This window comes from Marmota marmota, unplaced genomic scaffold, assembly GCF_001458135.2.
Source record: "Marmota marmota marmota unplaced genomic scaffold, marMar, whole genome shotgun sequence".
NCBI classification, from domain to species: domain Eukaryota; kingdom Metazoa; phylum Chordata; class Mammalia; order Rodentia; family Sciuridae; genus Marmota; species Marmota marmota.
Genome location: NW_025999842.1, coordinates 40,994,284 through 41,018,655, shown reverse-complemented (window position 1 = coordinate 41,018,655; position 24,372 = coordinate 40,994,284). Strand labels below are relative to the sequence as shown.

At 33.4% G+C, this 24,372-nt stretch overlaps 2 long non-coding RNA genes across 3 annotated transcripts in view; one reads left to right on the top strand and one right to left on the bottom strand.

The window, feature by feature from the left end:
* Positions 1-13,742, bottom strand: part of LOC125614584 — a 37,927-nt gene extending 24,185 nt beyond the window's left edge. Inside the window, exons 1-2 of one of the 2 annotated variants that reach the window (XR_007345171.1) lie at positions 13,549-13,742; positions 3,235-3,286 (exon numbers count right to left, since the gene is read on the bottom strand). This is a non-coding gene — a long non-coding RNA (uncharacterized LOC125614584). The remainder of the gene's footprint in view (positions 1-3,234; positions 3,287-13,548) is intronic. The other variant, XR_007345173.1, reaches the window with a different exon arrangement.
* Positions 13,743-17,252: 3,510 nt separating this feature from the next.
* LOC125614517 overlaps positions 17,253-24,372 on the top strand; it is a 53,048-nt gene continuing 45,928 nt past the window's right edge. Inside the window, exon 1 of the long non-coding RNA XR_007345122.1 lies at positions 17,253-17,693. This is a non-coding gene — a long non-coding RNA (uncharacterized LOC125614517). The remainder of the gene's footprint in view (positions 17,694-24,372) is intronic.

Sequence of the window (24,372 nt, the reverse complement as noted above, 5' to 3'; positions counted from 1 at the left end):
TAAACAAGTGATTTAGATCAAATCCTCTAGATCACAGTCTAAAAGACAAAGAGAAAAATCATAGTTATATTTCTTTTGACATTTAGATTTAATAATTCATGTGACTTGAGATAATTTAACACAAAATTGGCAAGTAATTATGTCCCTGCCCAATGTCCACAGGACAAGAGGCAGTTTGTAAATAATAGTGACACCTGAAGTTGTATCATATTCTAACAAGATGGACATAAATCAAAGAAATCAGATTTCCCAATTTGAGGAAGATGTTGATAGTCAGATTATGCAAATGTTTGCCTTCAATTTATCTCCTAGCAGAGGTTCATAAAACACTAAGTAGCAAATGTTTTGCCTGTCAATCTGTCACCTGGAAAACAATGTGTCATTTGTTAAGTGAGACACTTAAGCTTCATTGTTATATTTAAAGAGTGATTTAATTTGACATTTTATTCTAGAATTCAGTAGTATGTTTAAATGAATAAAATAACAATATTTCAGGACCAGGAGACTTTTGTTAATACTAACTGTTTGTAATGTGCAGAGACTGAGTTTGTGCATGGAGACTGCGAACACTGAGCAGCTCCCAAGGAGTCCATCTTACCAGGCTAAGCTGAGATCACAGGCTTTGTCAAGGCTTGCAGATGTGCTGCCTATGACTTCATTAACATAATTGATTAGGAGCTAGGACATATTTAGTATTAATCAAGCTGTTTTTACTGAAACTGATTATGCCAGTCCTCTTGATGCACTATTTTGGTCTGGAACTTCCTCAGGACTAAGTTGCAAGAAAAAGGCTTTATATAAAAAGGAGAAACTTACATGTAGCAATAGATGATGCCATTTGGTTTGAGAAATATAGTTTAGATTATAGGAGTATAAACATTTCAATTTTAATGGTTTCAAAAAGTAGTACTTATATATAGATTGAATCATTAAATTTGCTCACAGGAGTTTGGAAACAATTTAGAAACATTATCAGTAGAAATCTGAAAACTCCTAAACCTTGTTATGGGTAAAAGTGCTCCACATTTCTGTAAAGCCTTTAATAGCCTTTGTTGAGCTTTCATAGCATTAAAAAAAATAATAATGGTTTCTCATGGCACTTGCTCTGTACTGGTAAGTGTCATGGTACTTCTTACCTCCAACCACTTACTGTGTGCCTCCAACTTGTGTCATGCCTTCCTTGGGTTCACTCTCTGTCCACTGCACACTTTGTAAACCACAGTGAAGAACTTATTGCCTTGAATCTTTGAACACAAAGGAGCTAATTGTATATTACATCACTTCTTCCTTTGACTCCTTCTATATTTTTATAGCATAGGTGCCTAGGGAAAATTGGCCATGATAACTTTGAAAACATTTTGCTTAATAGCCACTCCAAGGAATCATTGGCTCGTTGTTGTCAATTAATATTTAATTCTGGACATAACTTAACTAGAACAAACATAGAAATGGATTTGGCAAGTATAATATTGATTCTTAAAATCTTTCAAAAATTATTAAATTTTGAGACAATTAATTTTCACGTCTTTCAGGACTCTCACCAGGTTTGAAAGACCCACAGTTTCAAAAGCCCCGAGGAATTATTAATTTATTATGCAAATACAGCAGATATATGTGAGTTTATTTCCCTCCCCCTAAAGAAATAATATTTTGAAACACTAACATTAAAGGTGGTTTTGACCCTTAGCATGAGAGCCCTCTCATCACCAAATGTTAGTCAGCATTTCCACTAAAGGCTTACCCCAAGAACTGTAAATCTTAGGGAAAATTATCCCCACGCTCCTTTATAGGATCCTCAGTAATTAGAAAAGACAACTTCAGGCAGTCATCCCCTCCCCAATCACCATGAAATGTTGAAAAACTGTTTAATATAGTTCTTGTATAGGCAATATTATCAGATCTGGTTCCATTCATCTTCAAACAGTTATTCTGAAAAACATTTTTTTTTCTTTCCACCTACTCAACAAAGAGCTCTCCCAAGCCTTATTTTTGTTATTGATAACTAAGGAATTAAAAGCTTCCACCCACAATCAATTAATGGGCATTTATGTATATTATAAGTTTCCTTACTCTAGAGAGAAGACCAGTCACACTGCCCAATTTCACTTTGGATACTAATCAGTCGAGTAATCTTGAGACTAAACTTTAATGGTACCTCAAGTCTTTCTTTGCTTTTATATTCAATTTTTTTTTCTTTTTTTCTTCCCAGATGGTGGATTAGTAATGAGCTTTCTTAGTGACAAAGGAAAGCCTCCATTGCTTTGCCAATAGCCACTATGGAAGTATAAAGCATGGTTATGGTTTGATAAAGATGTCTAATTTGTTTTGTTGGGGCAATGGGTAATCCCATGAAGCATTTAGTGAAATATGAAAGTGAGTTGTACAGGTCACAAAGATTATAAAAGTTAAGAGGAAGATGAACTATGAATGAGGTAAGGCCATGTATTGAAACTATAAGCCCTGTATTGGGTCATAAAGAGTAAGTTAGTTGGATTTATGTAGATTCAGAGGAGAAAGGAGCATCATACAAAATTTAATATAAGATTATTTTTTACCACAGGATGCATCAGAGGACAATGTTCTACAGGAGCTAGTAATGTTTTATTTACAATTCTATTAAACTGAGAACTTTACCACCTTGGCTCTTCAGTGAGATATATCCTGAGATGCAAAAACATAAAATAATAAAATAGAAATTTTTCCTCACTTCTTATTCCATTAACTTCATGACACAATAGGTTTTATCAGGCCAATAAAATATTTTTTATTTGTTTTGTGGTAAAATAAGCTCACAACTTTTGGTGATTTTTTAATGGAATGAACCTTTAGTTATTATAAATTTTCATAAAATGTGTAAACCAAACTTTTAGTACCTACTTAACTCAGAAAGTTGCTAAGGAAACTAAATTAAATAATGCATATAACAACTCATTTCCTAGCACGGTTAGGAATGCAACTATTAGTTGCAGTTATTATAATTTTTTACATCAGAAAATTACTTACATTATAGCAAATTATTAATCTTTATGTTTTTTATTAGTGTCTATATAATGTAATTAATTAATTGCATTTATGAGATTTGTCAGTATACCTGAAATTCTTATATGAAATTTAGTACAGGATTGGGATTGTATCCTGAAAGGCTTTGTACACACCTCCTCACACTTTTTACACTTCCTCACAGATTGTGAGATGCTTACACAGTTGAGCAGAGAAGACTATGACTTGATTTACCTCTTAGAGCATTGTGTCATCTAGAGAAGAGATGAATTGGTGAGGTCTGGGCCTGAAGGTTTGGAGGACAAGACACATTTAGGAGACAACAATTCATGGGGAAAAATTATGCTACTGTTGTTCTAAAGAATCACATTTTACTCTAGAAACAGCTCCAAGCAGTGAATATAATATAATTATTTCACAAAGATCAGAGAAATCAAGTAAATTGCATAAGATAGCACAGATCTAAAAATGGTGTAATTGCAATTGGAAACCAGGTGTCTCCTAACAAGGCTTAGTCTATTTCTATTATCTTAGAATGGCAATTAAGTGTTAGGGCTCATCATAATTGCTAAAGTTCTTATCTGACTTGGGTAAATGAATGGCATTAAGAAAAAGAACAGGTTTTGAAAGATAATAATGAGTTCAATTTTGGGCTTGCTGAGTGTATCAGGGTTCCTGGAACACTCAAATGTGTGATTAAGAGTTTAATGAGTAAAATATTTATCAACGTTTGAGCACTCCAGGGTTAACCCAAGCAGGAAGCCCTTATCAACCATAATGTGAAGAGGCAGGGGATGAAGTTGTATTTTTTTTGTCACAGAAAGCCTTATAACTTAGCAAAGAGATGACCAAACAAAACAATGTTGTATCCTTCAGTGGGGAACACACCCAACAATGCACTATAAAATGGTATATGTGGAGGAAACTAGGGAATAAATGCCTAAGTTATTTCTCTCTCTCTCTCTCTCTCTCTCTCTCTCTCTCTCTCTCTCTCTCTCTCTCTCTCTTCCTGCTTTATTATCTCTTAATGTTGCACCACAGGCCAAAATAACCCCAATCCAGAGAGCTTTAGGATTATTTAATACAATCCATAAAGGTTAAGGTGGAGACTGGACATGGGGAGAAAAATGAGGATGGCCACGTCAGGGAGTATTTTTGTCTTGGATCACACAAATCACTTCGAGTGGACAGCTGAATACTATAGGGGTATCAGGAGTTCACAAATGAGGGATGTACAGTTAATGGGGTCATAAACTTGGCACAAATTTTTTGTGAAGTATCTTATGAGCAACTCTATTTCTATGATATTCTTGGTGGAAAAAAGTTTTATGATGGAATACTTTCAGACAACTTTATATCTACTTCCTGGACATTCAGAAAATACTCTTGTATATACCAATGTATCAAATAAACACTCTGGATTAAAACAATTATGCATAATTTTTTAACTCGATGATTTCCATTTTGTGTGTATGTCTCTGTGTGTTTCTTGATCACAGAAACATTTCCATTCCTAATGACACTAGTCAATCTCCCAAGGAACAACTGATCTCAACAACATTTGGTCCAAATATACTAGAATAGTAGGTTCACCCTGAGTATAGGTGAACCTGTTTAGTATACAGTCTATCTAAGAAGAGAAATACAGAGGAACATTAGTCTGGCTTCTCCAAAGAAACAGAACTAACTATTTGATTGGATCTGTATCTATATATTGTTTTCTCTCTCCCTACCAATCCAGGAAGAGATTGATTAATTTTAAAGTATTGGCTCATGCAACTGTTGGGGCTGGCAAGTCTGATATCTGTAGGATATGGAGGCAGGATGGGAACCTGGGGAAGAGTTGATGTTGCTGTTTTGAGTCTGCAAATTTTGAAAGAACATTCCTTTTTCATTCGCAACCTCTTCTCTTAAGGCCTTCAGTGTTGACTGCTTCCACATTAATGGGGACAATCCACCTTGCTCATAGTTTACTAAAATAAATGTTAACTGCACCTAAACAAAGATCTTTGTAGAAACATCCAGATTGGTCTTTGACCAAATAAATGTTACCTTATCTTACTGAGTTAATGCATTAAATTCACTATTGCAAATATCCTCAGAAGACAGAATAAGAACGTCAAGGATGTTAGAATATGAAGTAGGAAAAGGTCCAACAGTGCCAAGTGCTCCAGATATGGATAGAGCACAAAGACTGAGTGGGACCATTAGATTGATCAGAAATCATCATAATCTACTTCGGCCTCTCTGTTTTCTCTCTGGCAAATATACACAAAGTTGTATTCATGAGTTTAAACTCAAGTTCCAAATGTAAAGTTTAGTCTCATATAGCTCTCAAGACTTTTTTCATCAGCAGGGTGATATTTTTGAAATAGAAGATATGTTAAATCTATTACAGCTCCGAAATTTTATCATGCTTTTCTTATTCAATCCTTTTCCCTTCACAGAAACCATTTATTTCATTTTTTTTTTTTTTACTGTGGGCTAATCAATACCATCAAATGAAAACAGATGTTTTATTTCAGAGGCTTAATCCTTCCAATATTATGTTGCTGTTCTGGTTATTTTTTTTTTTTTTGCAATGGTTTTACATTGCAGAAGAATTGTGAAGGTAACACAGAGAGTTCTTGTATACCCTTTAGCAAATTCCTCTAATGTTAGCATCTTATAAAACTCTGGTTCATTTACCAAATCTAAGAAATTAATAACAGTGCAACATTGGTAACTGAAAAAACAGACTTTGACTTTAGCCTTCCAATGGCTTATAAAATAATTTTTCTTAAAAAACTATTACTTACATGGGTGATGGGGGTCACAAATATTAACAAATTATTCACAACTTTTCTGCGCCATTCTAAGGAATATTCTAGGTTTTTCTGGTAAGAACTGTTGTAATTTTGTTCTGAAGATATGCTGGGTGAGCAGAAAAAGTGGAGTTAAATTAATTCCATTTGCACACGCAAGGATTATTTCCCAGAAGAAAACACAGGATCTGAAAGGTGAGGAGAGGTCAAAAGAAGGGGTTAGAAGGCACAGAACAGAATGAAATAAGTCCTTATTGGTGCTTTTGGAAGAAAGAGTTTTAGGGAAGTAGCTATGATTAGGGCACCTTGGGAAGCTCAATTAAGAATAGAATGGGCAAGGATTTTTTAGACAAAACTCCTACAATACAGGAAACAAAAGCAAAAATAGACTAATGGGATTGCATCAAACTAAATAGCAGCTAAACAACACAGGAAGCAATCAGAGTGAGGAGAAAACCTACTGAATAAGAGAAAACAATTGCAAGCTATACATCTGACAAGCAGTTAATATTCAGCATATGCATGGAATTCAAAAAAACTCAATAGCAAAAACTTAAATAACCTGATTTAAAAATAATTAATAAAGCTACACAGAAATTTCTCAAAAAAGGCATATCAAGTGGCCAACAGATATAATTACAAAAATACCCAACAACACTACTCATTAGGGAAATGCACATCAAAACCACAGTGAGATATCATCTCATTCCAGTAAGAATGGTTCTTATCAAAAAGACAAAAATACAAGTACTGGTGATCATGGAGAAAAGGGAACCCTTGTACACTGTTGGTAGGAGTGTAAATTATTATAGCTATCATGAAAAAACCATATGGAGGTCCTTCAAAGATTAAAAGTTGAAGTACCATATAATCCAGAAATCCAACTGTTGGGTATTTATTCAAAGGAATAAAATCAGTATGTTCAGGGACACTGGCACCCCAATATTTACTAAGGCACTATTCACAATAATAGCCAAGATAGGATACCAACATAAGTTTCCATCACCTGGTGAATGGATAAAGAAAATACATAAGGAAAACCTGTTTCACTATCTGTTTTGACCATACAGAAATAGTGTGCTTTCACTCTTGAGGTCAAGGAGTGGCACCCAAGCTAAAGGAAACACAGTAAAGGAGAATGTTGACATCACAGCCAACATTCTACCTACTTGCTCATTCATAACTTTTATGTGGTTTGAAAAAATTGTTTTTATTTTGCATTTTTGTATTATAAAACACCAAAAAATAAGTTAAGGGGAGATGGTTAGTATATCTCAGTGAATATGATCTTGTAATCCCTTTCTTATTATGGAATTCAGATTGGAATTCTTTTTTTTTTTGCCAGCAAATTTTTTCTCATAAAACATTTTATGAAATAAGAGTGGTTTCTTTCAAAGCTCTTGTTTATAAATACTTTATTAAATATCTACTTGCTTCTGTATTAGCTTCATATAAATTCTTTTTCCTACTATGTATTGTTGCAAGTCATGTTATCTTTCCTGTCTATAACCAGTGAGAAAAGTGGTTGCATCTTTGAAACCGGATCTGTTTTGGCCAAACGGAGTCAAGAATCTTGGCAATTATTCATTCAATAAAGAGTAATAAATGCTTACTTCAATAAAGTGAGGATTTGTGCAAAAATATTTTTACTCTACAATAAACATTATAATTAATATGTAAAATACAGATATAAAAATATGCTACTAATTTGGTATAAAGATGCTAAAATTTATGTTAATTTGTTAGTTAAAATAAACCCAGTTTGAAATTAAAAGTATTACAACTTGAAAAATTGAATTCTTAGAATAGGCACTTGTTTTCATTTTAAGAATTAATATCCATTAGGCATAGTTTTAATATTGAAAGTTTCAATTGAGAATCAAACTTATAAATATGCCAAATATGCTAGTAACTTTTGGTAATTTTAAAGTCAAATCATATTGAAAATAACTATTGAGTCTTTCTGATATATTAATTAAATCAAATCAAAACTTCTCAAGGACCTACTATAAAAATGACAATATCTTTGAAATCATACTTTAAAGTGTATTTTCACTATGAGTCAACTTTTTCTCTGAAAACCAATAATTTAGTCATGAGAAGGAAAAGCTCAATTTTCCAATGTTTCTAGGCATTCTTGACATTTTAAAATGTAATGAAGTATTTTCACAATCCATTTCCAATTACAGAAAAATGTACAAAAAGCATATAGATAAATACAGGAGTAATGTTATCTAAACAACATGATGTTGAAAATGAAAAACTGTTAGAATCTTGTATTTATGTTTTCCTTACACCTGTAAAAAACACATTGTAAAAGTTCACAATGAAATGTTTTGAGCAAGCATTGATTCTGCCTAAAAATTTAAAAGTTTAAAAGAAATTTTCATGAATCTCCAAATAGCAACATCTATTACCAAACCAAAAAGAGCAATTGTTCATTTCAGTTATTCACAGAGACAAATGCATGGGACTGAAAGAATCTCACTTGAGTACAAGTCAAACAAACTTATTGAGCATTTGCTTTCTAACATGTGAAAGCCCTAAGAGGAAAAATAAAACCCAGCCTATCCCTGTTGCCCTTTCAAGTCCCACAGAGGTTGTCTTAGCTGTTTCTTGTCTATATAGAAAGTAAAAACGAATAGATGTGGCAGCCTTCATCTTTCACAACTTATTCCAGCCAAGATTAATGCAATCATTCATCAAAAAAAGAAACAAAAAACTTTTTAGAATTTTAAAAAGGTTTTAGGGAAATCTACCTTACCTATTTTAAATATTATTAAGTTTGATTAATAAATGTTGAGTTGAATTAACTTTTTTTGCAATTTAAAGTGTAGTAAATAATCTTTCTTTTTGCATTCCTTTTTGCATAATAAATTCAGAAACAGAACAGAATTGTCCTTAGGTCAAAGAATTTTATTATAACTGAGCTGAAAGGTGAGTCTGACAATGAGGAAGTATATGCTTATGCTTCTTTTCTGCCCTTGTCTCAGTTTGCAAGAGTATCTACCTATAGTTTCACTTTCCATATTGCAGGAGAAAGATTTGAGTTTGTTTTCATCCTTAGATTTGAATCCTCATTCTGTCATTTACATGTTTTGTAAAGTTTGTCAAGCTACTCACCTTTCCTCAGCCCATCTTCTTACTAGTTATAGGAAGTGTAGACTTTAACCTGAGGACTAAGTATATGCTAATTATGTAAGGTCATGTACTGTATTCCATTGGTATAATTTCTTATCATCTTGCAGTGGTTCTAAACAAAACTAAACCTTGTTTTAAACCTTGCTTTGACTGTATGAAATAAGTAATTGAGATCTCTCTCTCTTTTTCATTAAAAAAAAAATGCATCCTGAACAGGTTTGGATTTAGATCTGGGGTGCTCAGGACATTTACTTAATGAAGGATGAGGTATCTATCGGTTAGTGTTCTCAGCCTGAATCTGCAAGGCATGAACTGTGTATCTCAATGCCCACAGCCAGCACTGGTGCTAACACTTGTGTACTTGCTGCAGCATCAGTTCCCACACACCATTTGAGACTGCACCTAAGGTTACTGCAGTAGCAGCTTTCTCACTTTACTGGGTCCTCCTGAGTGTGGGCTTTCTGACTGGCTCCCCCACACCTTTCATAGTCCTTACAGTAATTGTGAGTTTTCTCACTTATTATTCTCACACCTGAAGCTCTTGGAAGGAGTCTTTATTAAAACCAGACTCTTGCAAGTGGTTGGACATAAGGTTAAATGAACATTTGTTGATTTAAGTGACTAAATTGTCACTTTGTAGTCATTGAAAAGCACTACAGAATTTGTGGTTGATACTTGTTTGTTGTTAATAGCTCATAATGAGAAGATTTGGTTCCTAAGAATAATTCAGCTAGAACTTAAAAAAAATCAAGGCTAAATAAATAAATAAATGTATTCAGGCTCTGAAAGGCCAGATAACTCAAGGGAAGTCTCAATTTAGAGAATTTTGCTGTCATAGCAACCTAACTACAATGTAAAGGGAGGAACTCTTTATGTTTCTATAATGTTTCATCCGTTCAAGAGTCTCAAATAAAATTCAGATGTAATTTTGGGGGGATAAGGGAGAAAAAGAATAATGTTGAATTCTTTTTTATGTGTTCTAAGTTTTCTTCCTTGCAATACAATTACAAAATCCAATGGGTTAATTGATACTACCTGACAACAAGCAAGTTCCCTTTAAAGGAACTTAGAACATATAACTTCTGCTTACAACCTCCTAGTAGCCTTCCATGTTACTTTCTGTGAAATGGAAAATTTCTAGTACAAACAACAGCATTCACAGGCTTGGCCTTGCTAAAGTTCTGGCCACACTTCTAAGCACTCTCCTGAGGTTTTCAATCTAGCCAAACTTATTCCCATGTTGTCATTATTATTATATATCTAGCATGCTCTGACTTGAAGGTTTTGGTAGTCTCTTTTCCTTTGCTGAAAAGTTCTAAGAAGCCCAAAGTTCTCCCACTTTTTTCAAATATTATCCATAAAGATTTACCCCTGATTAACCCTAAAAAATAAACAAACAAATAAATAAAGCAATGCCATCTTCCATCTTTTAATTCCCTAAGCTTCTAAATCAAGATGTATTTTTTTCTAAGCCTTATCATCACCTGACATTATATCAATATATATACATATTAATTTTAAGCCTCTCAAATGGAGTTTTCTCTTGCTTAAAAAAAATAAGCCATTTAAAATTCACAAAACATGCAATAGCTATTTACACTTCTGAAGCTTGAATTTGTTCCCAGAAAAATAAAATTATAAATGTAAAATGATGCATATTTCATTTTAGAAATAAAGAATAAAGAAGGGAAGAAGGTCTTAAATATATTGTATGAATTTTCCTACCTTTTATGGTTAAAGACAGAAGATCTATGCTTTACCTACAGTTACATAAAGCAATTGCTATGATAATAGCAGAATTGAGACAAATCTACTTTTATTCATTTTAGCAAAATGCTTCTTTGTAATATACTTATTTCTCCATATACATATTTTTCCTTAAGTTCTCAATTTAAAAGATTGCAGACATAGAATTTTTTGGATATAGAAAAACAAGAATCAATTTGAACTTACTCAAATCTATAAATAGGTCTTGTACCTAGATAAATTACTAAATTGTATGAGGTCATATTTTTATTATTTATAGACTATAGTAAGAAGCTACTTATTACTCATTATAGTTTGAACATCCACTCCATTCTCTGCACCAGACACTTTAGCTCAGTCATCTCCATTCCCCACAACAATATAGCAGGGGAGATTTTATTACCCCCACTTTTCAAATGAGGAAAAAGAAATGTAGCATGTGACAACACATTGCCCAATATCACACAGCCAGGAAGGGTCAGGGACAGAATCCAGACCAAAGTCACTATGTTTTCTCTCTTGCCCCATGTCTCTGTAGATAACATTGGGAAAACTCTAATAATCACTCATGTAATTCAGCTTATCTGCTTAAATGAATTTTCCATGGTGATACCATGAGCTGAGTTCCAGGCCAATCTCTGTCACTCTAGACAAACAAGGTGACAGTGACAAGGAATGTTGGAATGTATTGTTATGAAAGAAACTACTCCTTATTTACTTGACTGAAACCAAGCTTATGTCAATCCTGGCCATAGAGTGTTGGAAAGAAAAAATCCATCTGACATGCAGAATCTGGATAATCACATTAGAAAAGCAAAGAGGGAGGAACAAAACATGAGACAAAAATGAAACAACTTGCATTAGTTTCCTCGTTTTGCTAGGAACCAGCATCTTAGAAAACTTTACAACTGTAATTAACTATTATGTATTTTCTGGCTTTGAGACAGCATAAAAACATTTAAAAGGAAGAGAAAAGCCCATTGTAAGGGTTTAGAAAGTAAAAAGTAAGTCATTTAATTTTTCTTTCATCTGATGTTAATTTATGCAGAAGCTAATAACATGTTTGTTGGCTCAGAGCTTCACGCTGTAGAGAGGATTTCTCTCCCAACCAGACTTTCCTGTGATCTCTGCCAGATAAATCCATCATCTCAAGGCTTATGACACTTTCGCCAGAAAAAGGCAATATGCTGATTAATTTGCATCCTATAGACACATTTAATTGCTATCTCTTGGAAAACCAGTGGTGTTAAATGCTCTAATCCTTCTCTGTTGCAAACAGAACAGCAAATTGGAAGAGAGAGTGAAGATGAAGTATGTATGCAAGTGCAGAGTCACATGGGAAAAGAAGAGTACTGTTGACAGTGGAGGGAGAAAAAAAACGTCAGGGAAGGAGAGTTTTCATGGAAGAAGCACGGGCCATTTTTATATCCAACTAGCATATAATTAAATTGTTATGTCTTTTATAAATGAAAAATTTAATTCCACTCCTGCCAAATCACCTAGAGAACATAGACAATAGTGCTTGAAGAAATGCAGATTCTTCAGAAGTTGATGTTTTAAATGAAATTCACTGTGAATAAAATAAGTCCCATAATGACAGCTTAAAGGTCTAATTCATAAAAATGTTATTAAAGTACATTATTTATACCTGCTTTTTGTGGACTTCTGCTCTTATTCATGACTCTCACAGTGTATGGCTGTAATCACAGGCAGAATGTGTAATAAAAGCATTAATTCAATCTGAACCAAGGCAAGAATACCGTATTGCCACAATAAAATCCCAGCTATATTCAAAGGGGAGAATTTACTGCACAAGAGCATTTTCTTAAAATAAAATAATGACTTCTGCCTTATGGCCTCAACAGCTACTTTCATTCTGAAGTTCAGTATAATATTGACTAATTGGCACAGAGTTTTTTAAAAAATATTTATTCATCTATGTTATGAAACTTGACTGGGTACTGTATTGTGATTTCATGGTGACTAAGGCATTGATATTTAGTATGGGCTTAAAAATATTTGCAAGTGGTCTATAATTTATTTAACCCCTCTTCTGATATCTGACATCAGATGGCAATGTTTAACAAATGCCTGTTCAATTGCCTGGCATATGCATTTATTTAGATGAGATGGAAAACATCCTGCTACATAAAATTTCTTCCAAGGAAGCTGAATATAATGATTTTTAAACCAAAAGTATTTTTATTTCGAATTTTAATGTGATTTCCATATTTTATATAGCTAAACATTTAGGAAAAGGAAAAGCAGAATTCAGTTGGTTTTACTTTTAACTTTGAAACTGTCAAACTTTGACTTCTTGACTTTATACTCCTTATTGGTTGAGCGGCAACAGTATAGTGTAGACATAATTAGACAAAGTGTGAATATATTTCTTTCTACAACACTAGATTTTCTCTAGGAGTTTTGAAAAGTCACTCTTTATAAATTATGCTTTCAACACTAAAAGAAAGCGTTGTCTTTGATCTTGTAGGTAAAAAGCTCTAAACCTAAGGGGATGAATTAATTCCTGTTTTTAATAAGACACAGTCATTAGTAGACAACTTGTGCATTCATCTCAGAACTACACATTGAATTTCCTCAGCATAGTAACTCTTATAATAGTTCTGGGTAATGGAAATTTTTGAATACACCTATATCTGAAATGACAGAAAAATGACAAATGGCAAAGATACAGATATTTCAAATATAATAACCCTATTAATCTAAGATAAAAAACAGTCAATTGCCAACATTAAACCATACTTATCACTGTCTCAAATCTAAAAATCACTGAACACTCTAATCCAACAAGTATGTACTAGCACACAATTTTGTGATGTGAAATGAGTCTGCTTACCAGAAAATTGTCCCGGGATGTCCAATTGTTACATGGTCATGGCTGAGCAGCACTTGAGGTTCTCTCTTTACCTGTCAGACAGAGACTTTCTCAGATTTTGGAAAGAGGGGTGTTCCATGGAGTTTAGAGACACCACACACTTCCACATGGCACCCAAACCTACTTGGAACACTGAGTGCAAAGATTGTCTGAGAACTTTCCCTGATACAATCACTCAGAAAGGGCAGTGGAAGTTATGTCCCCAACACATTGCCAGACAAATGTCACCTAGCTGTAAATGCCTGTTGACAAAAGCCAGATTTGAAAATCATCTAAATCAAAATAGGTATTGTTAATGGCAAAATATATCATTCCTAACATGATTAAACCTATAAAAAGAAAGCAAAAAAATTAATTCTTGTAGCTTACCTGTAATATATTTCTGAAGAAATTATATTTTAATTTTATATGTCAATATCTTACTTAAGGCACTAAACCAAAACTGTTTGGCTCAGAAAGCTCAAACTCTCTTGTTCATGATTTGTAAACAACATTAGCAGCTTAAAGTGTTATGCATTTACTGTTAGGCTGGCACCACACTGAGAACTTGGTAAACATTATCTAGCTTTGAGGAAGGTACTGTTATTTTACAAATGAGGAAAATACTGCTTAGTGAGGTTCAGTCACTTGTTGAAAATCACAAAGCTGTCCAGAGGCAGAATTGACTTAACAGTAATCCCTCTTTCCAATGTTGACTTTCCTTTTGTACTAAATTTTCCTAAAGGAAATATTTTACATTTCTTCTCTAGAAAAAGAAGGAGAGAAGAAAGCTGAGAAGAAAGTTATTTCTGAAACAAAAAAGAAAGGTAAAGATTTCAAAAAGCTGTCTAACTCATAAATTAATTAGTATCTATTTACATTGCTACTAATAAAGCTGTTTTTTTTTCCCCTGGGAAATAAATTCACTTTATGATTTCATAGTCATAGTTATTAACAAACTCTTTTGAGCTTTGTAAATGTTCAAAATAGAGTTGAAATTGATTAAATTTTTAGTAAGACAATGCAAAGCCTAAATACTTTTAAAAAATTATTATTGTCTGATTATTCTTTCCTGTTTTAGAAACTGCTCAATGTTAATTCATTAATTTATTTGACTATATATGTTGATGTGAATATTATATTCAACTAATTCAGCTTAATAAAAATATCTATCATGGGGCAGAACATTTTATGCAATCGGAAGTAAATATTTGAAAAGTTTGAGTTTTTTTTTTTTCTTTCTTAGTTGGTTGTTTTCAAATAGTTCATCTGATGTCTCCACGTGAGCTTCAGAGATTTCAAAGTTCCTGATATGCTTCCAGTGACTTAGTAGCTCAAGGGACATTCAATATGTTCCTTTTAGTATGTTTTAGAAAAATGATGGGATTCTACCATAATTAATAATAGCATATAATGCTTACACTTTTATGAAGTACTTCTTTCCTGTACCAAAAATTTGTTCTTTCTTGGAGAAAAAAGCACACCTAAGCCATTTGTCTGTTAGGTAGGTGCTAGTTCACTCATACTTGACATGACTTATGGCTCTGATGTGGGACTCATTTTCACAAGACAAATTGGATGCCTTAATGACACTCATGCATGTCCTGAAATATATGAAAATTAAATAGGCAGAGATTTAGAATTTTCTTATTTTAACAGCAGAAAAAGAAGACGCCAAAAAGAAAAGTGAGAAGGACACTCCCATTGACCTGAAAAAGAAAGGTATTAAATTTATTTTGTTCCCTTGCATTATGTTTAAGATGTCTTTTTAACAAAAACAAAACAAAATCTTACTGTCAGGCTGGGGATGTAGCTCAGTGGTAGAGCACTTGCAAAGTGTGAGGCCCTGTGTTTAATCCCCAGTACCACCTTGCTGTAACTTGTACAAATTTGGATATGAATTCTTGAATCTAACCATGTGAAGACTTCGACAAGCAAAAGATTGAGCTAGCTAGACAAGGAAGAATTGTTCAAGACTATTAGAATCAGTGGGAGAGACTGGAACTCCCTCTGACTTAATTCTGCTGAAACAGAAAGTAGGAGTGTGTTAGAACTGAAACAGGGATCTTCAGCCATCCACATTTGCAAATAGGCTTTACTCCAAGAAAAAGTAAACTTCCTCTCTTCTATGTTTAGGAGAGAAACTGAGAGATGGCACGACCTTCTCTTCATGGTATTTATTATTTATGTTTGGTATCAAGGATTGAACCCAAGGATGCTTAATCATTGAACCACATCCCCAAGTCCTTCTTGTTTTTTACTTTGAGACACAGTCTCATTCAGTTGCTTAGGGCCTCCATAAATTGCTGAAGCTGGCTTTGAACTTGTGATCCTCATGCTTCAGCCTCCTGAATCTCGGGGATTACAGGAGTGAGCCACTGCATCCAGTTCCATGATTATCTTTCTAAGGCCTGGTTCTCAGATCTTTGAGAAGGGCACCCCTGTGTTGTAAAACTTAAAGAGGCTTTAAAAGATTCACATCACATAGGGGCCAAGAAAGAATTTACAATTCCAAGTTTTATAAGTAATTGCTCTAGGAAAGGATAGTCAGGCACCTAAGGTCAGGAAAAAGCCTTTCTGAAGTCAGTCAAGCTGAGAGCCATCTTGGTTATGATATGATACAAAGACAAGAGCTGCACAGTACAGAGAGAGAGAGAGAGAGAGAGAGAGAGAGGATTAGTCTATCTATTTATTTCTATTTAGTATAGCTTTGCAAAGATAAGAAACCAAGAAAGAATAAGGCACGTCATTAGGAAATAGGATTATTTCAACTTTTAGGGTTTAGATTTTTTTTACATTTAGTTTTGTTTTTATTCTGGCAGAGACATGAATGTCAGCTTCAATTCATGTAATGCTTAAATCTACATGGAAAAAATTGTCATCTCAAGTAATATGGTTTGAAGATAAGTATTCACACCCCAAATATTTCCTCCACTATGTCAGTGATGCTTGAAACTCTACTATTAGTGTCTTTCCATTCCTTTGAGTTATGAGGGAATTCTCTTTCATTACAATGCAAATCTCCTAGGGCCTGTGTGTATGGGGTAAAAAACTAATTCCTCTCAGGTATTAGCAACTTCAAGTAAATGAGATTTCCAAATCTTCTCCATATAGTGGTAAATGGAAAATGATGCCTTACAAAATGAGGCAGTAGGTAAGCTTACATAAGGGAGCAGTTGAAGGGAGCTTCAATGTAGGACGTTGGCTAGGAAGAGCAAGAAGGCTGGGATGGCATCAGTGAAACCTTTATCTTTATGAAGGAGTAGTAATTTATGTGGCAAACAAGATGGTGATAAAATACACAGGATCCCAAATTAACTAACAATTATTCTTAGCAAGTAACAATCAGGAATGAGAGCATATTTCTGGTATACTATAACTGGGGTAAAAAAAAATACATATAAAATACTAAGAATTGCATGATTATATGGCTTATAAAATGATGAGAGAGAAAGAGTCAGATATTCTGCCAGTATAAGAGTTGATTGTCAATTACTTTGCACCCCAAATTATATTATGAAGAATACATAGATGTGGTTTATTGAATTGTTCAATACTTAATTTTACTTTAAACTTACTTTATTTTCCTGGTGACATATGTCTTAAGAATGGAAAAAACACAGTACTGACCATATGATGATACTAAGAAATTTGTTGCTTAGATCAATGGACTTGTGATGTTACATGTATGGGTGGTGAAGATAGATAAGGTGCTTCTTTCTGAGCCATCAGCTTTGTTAAAAAATTTGAAGAAGAAATTTTTGAGTTGTAACCCTCAAAGCTTTTGTCACATGTATGCAGAATCAGAAAGAAAAGTTGTTTTTACCAAATTCAATAATGTGTTTGTGTGTGTGTGTTTGTGTGTGTCTATGTATTTGATGTTTTGATTTGGTGTATCTTTTCTGGGGGATAGGCAAAACACATTAATATGTAATGAGTGATAGGAAAATCTGATACTTCCATGCAGCTGGAAACCTGTGCTGGTTGCCTGACCTTTATGTCAAAGTGAGGTTGTGCAGGAATAGCATCAGAACTGATTATGCCATCATCACTTCCTGTAAGGCCAGTGCTCAGCCAGTGAAGCACAGATCACAGTGGGCATATCTAGGGTGGCTGCTCAGCTAGAGGTACAGAACAAATTTGTCCATCTTGAAACCAGTTTTCTTTTTGTTAAGTTTGTCATTTTACCATTTGATTATATAAAATATCGTTGGTTCTTTAAATTTAATTCAGTTTCCTGATTGGAATATGAATGATTTAATAATTTCTGTTCAAGTTTTTAGTCCTCTAATACTCAAAATCGAGTGTGTTGATGTGTGTGCAAATGGATGTGTGTGTGTGTGTGTGTGAGAGAGAGAGAGAGAGAGAGAGAGACAGAGAGAGAGAGAGAGAGAGAGAGGAAGATGGAGAGAAAGTTAATTAATATTGTTTTTTAACTCTAACGTTTCTTTTCAGAGTTTAATAATTCTCTGATTATATTTTCAGGTGATGGCAATGTGGATTAAAAATAACCAATCTTAAGCTTATTATGAAAGTAGTAAAAGTTTATACAGATAATGAGAGAAATGAGTGTAACAAGATCTTGAAGAGCTGGGGCACATATGTCATTTCTTCCTAAAATAGTAAAAGAAATATGGTAGAGCATATGATATCACTACTGTAACCATAAATAGTAGCAAATCTGTAAGGCAAAAGATAATCCTAAGAGTTTATTTAATATCTGAGTGTTATATTTTATTTGTTTCACTTTTATATAATTTATGTGATTATCTACTATATAGACTTGTTATACTATTATATTTTATTACAGTTAGAATATTAATTAGATGCAAAAGAAGCTAAAAATCAAATTCTATTGACTGATAAATACTCCTCTAATGCATGAAACTGGTAAATCATGCTTTGTTAATGATCTGTGCTAGTGAAAATTTGACTGAAGTTTTTATGCAAGATTGTTAGCTTCTTGATTAATAATAGTTGAAACCAAGTAATTGGGACATAGTGGTTACTTATAATAATCTCTTATTTAGTATATATTGGAAAGTATACATGTAAAAAATCTTGTCACTTTAAAACATTACATGAAACAAAAAAAAAGAAAAATCACAAGGATATTTTTGCCACATTATAATGTATGTTTCCACCTGATGGGTTGCCATTAAAAAATAAACAAAAAATTTAAAAACATCTCCCCATGTTAGTGTTGGACTTAGGTGTAATACATATCAAACATTCTAGTTACTACGAAGAGAAGAGATTCTATACAGGGAATTAGGTACCTCCAAAATTGTAGGCAGGAAGGGATGAATCAAAATTAAGGAGATGATATTGAATCATAAAGTATAGGTCAGGAAACAATTTCATTCACAAAGCTTTCTTCTAACAGTCACAAAGGCTGGTTGATGGAAATGTATAAGCAGACTTCAGCAACTGACTAACATCTTCAATTGCCAAATCAGACATCTAGTTTGTCCAACCATTTCTGCAAGTCAGTTTCATGTATGTGCATTTAGTTGGTGGGATTTACTTTTGTTTCTTGGTGAGCACTAGCAGCAAGGGAGTCCACCAGATACAAAATTCTGGAATTCCAATTTGTCTAACCGCAAGATAGGTAGAATGGAAGTTGAAAGAAGCTATCTATACTATCTGTAATAATGATACCTTCAGAAGTGTCTGAGAGGATAAAATTCATTTGAGATAGTTTTTGAAGTCCTGGACTGTGGAGGAAATGAACATATCTTCATGTACTCCCCAAACCTGAAAAAGATGATTTGATAAAATAACATGATCAAATTTTTCAATTTAAATTGTTCACAAGACACATTTGAATGAAATTTATGTTGCTCTTTACCCAAACTGTAGCTAAAAAAGCATAGGTATTTTTTTTTCTCTTCACTGCACAAAATGATGTTTTTAAGAAACATTTTTCTTTCTTTTTTTTTTTTTTTTTTTAATATTTATTTCTTAGTTATCGGCGGACACACATCTTTGTTTGTATGTGGTGCTGAGGATCGAACCCGGGCCGCACGCATGCCAGGCGAGCGCGCTACCGCTTGAGCCACATCCCCAGCCCAAGAAACATTTTTCTAAGTGCTTGATGATGAGATTATAAGACTTGAAAAAGATTACCACATTGATTTGTCTTATATGAAATAATTATAATATACAAAAAATATATAGACCAGAAGAGAATCCAAATGGACTCCAAGATAATCTATTTCTCTCAAGTTGGCTATTTTTGAAATTCTAATTTATAAACATTTTAGAGTTGAATTTATTATCACTGTACATATTCAACTATTAATTATGAAAATAATTTTGACATAATAACTGTTAATAATGTTACAAAATGATATTTCATTATTATACTTTCCAGTAGTATTTTTTTTAGGAATTATCTGAACAGAAGTACAAATTATAAGAAGGAGCCTATAAGTACACATTGGTTTCTCTGAAATATGCTGTTAGAAAAGGACAAATTAATTAATTCATATACACATGCTTTCTTACAGGAAATATTTACTAAATGTCTTCTATATCCCATATATTCTAGCATGCACAGGTGGGTTAGCAGACATAAGAGGTACCCTAATGGGATTTACAGTTTGATGAGGGCAGCACACCATGAATAAGAAGACAGAATACTATTAAGTACAGCTCAGACTAAGGGCAATGGAGGAAATAAATTTGGGATAATCATAAAAAATAATGGATGGGGTTGGAGAGCCATTAACATAGGAAAGGTTTTTAGATCAGTCCCCTCTGAGAGTCAACATTGATTTAGCACAAAAGTGGTGCTAGTGATTGAATCCAGGGCCTTGAACATGCGAAGCTTGTGCTGTATCACTGAGCTATACCCCCAGCCTGAGAGACAACAAGCTGATGTATTGGAAGGGTCCAGGCATCAATGTGTGCATCTTTACATGAAATGTGAATGTGATGTATGTGTGTGTGCATGACGTGTATATTCATGGTTTGTATGAGGAGTCAGAATATACAGAACATCTGTAGAATCTTGGCTTTCATTCAAAATACAATAAAAATTCTTAGTCAAAGTGTTCAATATAGTAATCTGTATAAATCCTATTATTTCCCTGGGAATAGAGAGTTTACCCAAAAAGATTGTGTCAAAAGAAATAGAATAGAAACAGAATCAAGGCCTGGGCAACTCCCACATCTAGAGAGGAAGTAGTAAAGAGCAAAGTAAGAGAAATGAAAGGAATTGCCAGAGATATTAAGGGAAAAGAAAAGAGTACAGTTTTAGAAATTGTTGTTTTAAGAAGCAAAAATTTCTCAAATTTTGAATGCTATTTAGAAACTGTGAGAGGAGGACAAAAGAGACAAGGACAGTCAGTGGACAGAGGATGTGAAACCAGATTGAAATGGGAGGTACAACAATGGAGAAAAATGTGGAACATTTGGAAGGTGGGGTTGTGGTTGTATAAAGAATAAAGAGTCTTTTTTTGATTTGTGTAGTTTTACTTTGGAAGGCTAATTTAGAGTCTAATGGACATAAACAGAATATGAGAGATTGATGTTCAAAGGGCAGAGTATATAAGCAAATATCTAAGAGATAACTTAGAATATATTGTTTGATGAGCCCATGGGTGACATACAATATTTTTTTTGTGTGTGTGTGTGTGTGTGTGAGATAATGTCACAGATGTTCCTATAATAAAAGTGTATATGTTCAAGCTATGAAGAATACCATATACAGATTAATTTATAAAGAGAGGTTTGCATTTTGCAAGATATGCGATTTAAGATTAGGTGGTCCTGTTCATAAAATTAAAACTCCAATAATAAGCACATTTTAATACAAAAATGTCAATTTTAGAAAAAGATATATAAAATTGTCCTTTGTGCTCACTGAGGTAAGTTTGTGAAACATATTTGAGCAATGCTTTTTAGGGCTCATTTATTCTGTAACAATATCTGACTAGAACTAATCATTAAATATCCATGCGTGAATGGAACAGGTGAGTTTACTCCAGCAGGAACTCATAAGGTTTGTGCTGTTTTAAGGGATATATGCATATATATTTCAATAGAATATTTTCAATTACTGTGTGGGGCAAATAATATTAAATTCTGCAAGAACTATATTATCACTAATTTAGCTTTTGAATCATTTTTTTCTTTTTTTTTAAGCATTTTGTTCTAGTTGTTAGTGTTCAAAATACTTTGCATGGCAGATATCAGGTCCTATGATTTTTACATTTATATGTAAATAAAAGTAACTTCCTTGAAATATTTATATGTTCACATACATTTTGGCTGAATAGATTGTCATATATTTCATGTGTTTGTGTTAAGTTTAAAGGAGCAGCCTTTTATTTCTTGACCTTTATTTGGGGTTTATGATTTTTACCCTACTTAATTTATTTTTTATGTTAGCTCAACTATATTGAAAATACCCACCTTACTAGAATTGACTTGAAGGGAAGAGAATATATTTTCAAATATTCTAATCATTAAAACCATGTGAGACAAGCTGGGCCTGGTTGCCTACACAGGTTATTTCAATGACTTGAAGCTAAGGTAGGAGAATCACAAGTTTCAGGCCATTCTCAGCAACTTAGCAAGACCCTGTCTCAAAATAAAAGCTAAAAAAGGGCTGGGAATGTGAACCCGTTGTTAAATACCCCTGGGTTCAATTCTTGATACCAAAAACAAAACAAAAAAATAAAACCGTCAAAACTCATAAAGGTGAGATGTTCATATTAGAAATTACTTAGGCCTGGATAAAAAGGACTAGTATACAAGTGACTATTTTAAATCTTTTAATGCTGATTTTGGAGAATTAGGGATACCCTCCTAGTGAAGAAAGAAACAAAATTAGCACCAAACTTGAGGATCTGTGAAGTACTTTCTTTTGTGAAGTACTTTCAACAAGGAATATTGAAATATATATGAGCAAAAATTAGTAAATATATAATGCATATATCTTTCTTTGTATGCTTTGATTATATCAATAATTTAAGTATCACTTACATGTATAGTAAATTATTTTGAGTTCAACTTTCTAGGTAGAATGAGTTCTTTTCTGAAAATTGCAAGAACTAAAATAATATAAACTAACATCAAAATAAGTGACTTCCTGGAATGGTCATGAATTAAATTTTCATGGTCAGATTACATAGAACAGTATAGGGAATGTGATATCAGTTAGTTACATTATTTTTTTCTCAAATTGAATATGTGATCATGGCTCAGGAGACTGAGGCAGGAGGATGGCAAGTTCAAAGCCAGTCTCAGTAAAAGCTAAGCACTAAGCAACTCAGTGAGGCCCTGTCTCCAAATAAAATACAAAATAGGGCTGGGGACGTGGCTCAGTGTCTGAGCAACCCTGAGTTCAATCCCCATAGGCCCCATCTCCACTCCCACAAAAAAAAAAAAAAAAAGAAAGAAAGAAAGAAAATGTGAACAGATTTTGATCAATTTGGGGGATAATGATGTGATCTGAATTTTCCTCATGTTCTAAGATATACATTAAAGAACATGGAAATGAAATATGTAAATTTTATTGTATTATATCTTAAAAGTCTATAAGATTTTTCATTTGATGAAAGTAAAGCTTAAAAACCATCAAAATGATACATCTTTCAATTCTAGTCTCTCTAGGGATACTAAAAGCAGATCTTTGAAACCTCGTTGCGATTCTGCCAATATGTACTCATATTATCAAGGCATTTTTAAGTGATAATAATAGCAGTTAAATGTGTTCTTTGTTTTTTCATTTGATCATTACAACTCTGTGAGGCAGGCATGATAATTGCCATTTTATACAGAGGGCAATGCAGCCCTGGAACAGTTGAGCTATGTCCAGGATCACAGTCATAATGAAGTAAGTGCAGTAGGAGAGTCACCAAATGAAGCTTTGCTGGTTTTTTGTTTGTTTGTTTTTTATTTTTGTGTTTTTTGCAAACTACAAGCAATTTTTACCCCAATTCTAGCTAATGATGGTGGTGGACTTCTTTAATTTCTTCTCTCCACTCTTCTCATATTCTGCTTCCTTAATTCCACTGAGGTGTTATTATAGACAGATGTACACATACAAGAAAGAAATCCAAGGTTATCCTATAGGGCTGATTCTTATTTTTTGTAGCAGTTCTGCTTTCCTTCACTCCTTCACTCAATAAATAGATAAGTCATAATATATGCTTAATATTTGAGATACATCACTGTAAGAGATATATATCTACTCGTTGCTAAGGACCTTAGAGAATAGTCTAATAAAAAAATTATACTGTAATTGTATAAAAATTGTTTCTCTTTTCTGGTAGTTGGTGACTATAAGAAATTTAGAACAGGGATGCCACAGACTTATAGAAGAAGACATTTGACCAAGGCACATATGATGCTTATTTTTAAGCAATGAAGACGAGAACACATACAATTTTTATAGTGGTTTATAACTAAAGATGTTTTATTATTGTGAATGGTGCACTGTTTTTTAGTTTACTCGTGTATAGTTCCAGAGTAAATTGGCTTCAGCTCAACATAGGAGTCACATTATCTCAGAATAAGTTTATCACTATTTTTAGACTCTGTTTTATTGTTCTGGACTCATATGATTGCAAATTAGTTATAGGTGCTGTCCCACCTCCCTTATTGTTCATGTCCTATGGAAAAAAATAGTAGATTCATTTACTGAGAGCTCAGAGAACCTAGACTGAGGCTCACTGGTTGATGCGGTGTTCGTGAACTAACCTTAGACTGAAAGGATAATCTGATGTTTGAGTTTAGGTCACTCGTCCTATCCTGAATAATTACATGAACTTTGTCCAAATTATCTTTGCTGAA